Here is an 841-nt window from a genome sequence, read left to right as displayed (position 1 = left end):
CCAATCCTACTGAAAGTATTCCAGGCAATTGAGAAAGATGGAATTTTCCCCAAATCATTTTACAAAGCTAACATCACACTGATACCCAAACTGGGTACAGATCCAACAAAAAAACAGAACTACAGGTCAATATCCCTTATGAACGTAGATACAAAAATCCTCAACAAGATTCTAGCAAATTGGATCCAAAAACACGTCTCAAAAACCATCCACCATGACCAAGTAGGCTTCACCCCCAGGATGCAGGGTTGGGTCAACATTTGCAAGACTAATGAATGTCATTAAATACATCAACAGATGTAAAAACAAGAACCTCATGATTATCTCATTAGATGCAGAAAAAAATTGTTGATAAAATCCAGCATCCCTTCTTGATAAAAAAACCTTCAAACACCTAGGTATAGAAGGAACATACCTCAAAATAGTAAGTGACATCTATAATAAACCCACAGTTATATTGCTAAATGGACAGAAACTAGAAACATTTCCCCTGAAAACTGGAACAAGACAAAGCTGCCCACTCTCACCCTTTTTGTTCAATATTGTGTTGGAAGTCCTAGTTTAGGCAATTAGACAAGAGAAGGAAATTAGGGGTATCCAAATAGGGAAAGAGTTATCCCTCTTTGCTGATGATATGATCCCATACCTTGAAAATCCAAGAGAATCTGTCAAAAACCTGCTTGCACTGATAAAGGACTTTGGCAAAGTCTCAGGTACAAAATAAACATGCAAAAGATAGTTGCATTCCTATAAACCAAAAACAAGCAGGCAGAGACCCAAATAAAAAGCACAATCCCATTCACAATAGCCACAGAAAAAATGAAATACCTTGGCATCTTCC

The sequence above is a fragment of the Carlito syrichta genome, unplaced genomic scaffold (assembly GCF_000164805.1).
Source record: "Carlito syrichta isolate Samal-C Ts95f unplaced genomic scaffold, Tarsius_syrichta-2.0.1 Scaffold315473, whole genome shotgun sequence".
NCBI classification, from domain to species: domain Eukaryota; kingdom Metazoa; phylum Chordata; class Mammalia; order Primates; family Tarsiidae; genus Carlito; species Carlito syrichta.
The sequence above is the reverse complement of the archived record's forward strand: the minus strand, read 5'-3'. Positions refer to the sequence as shown.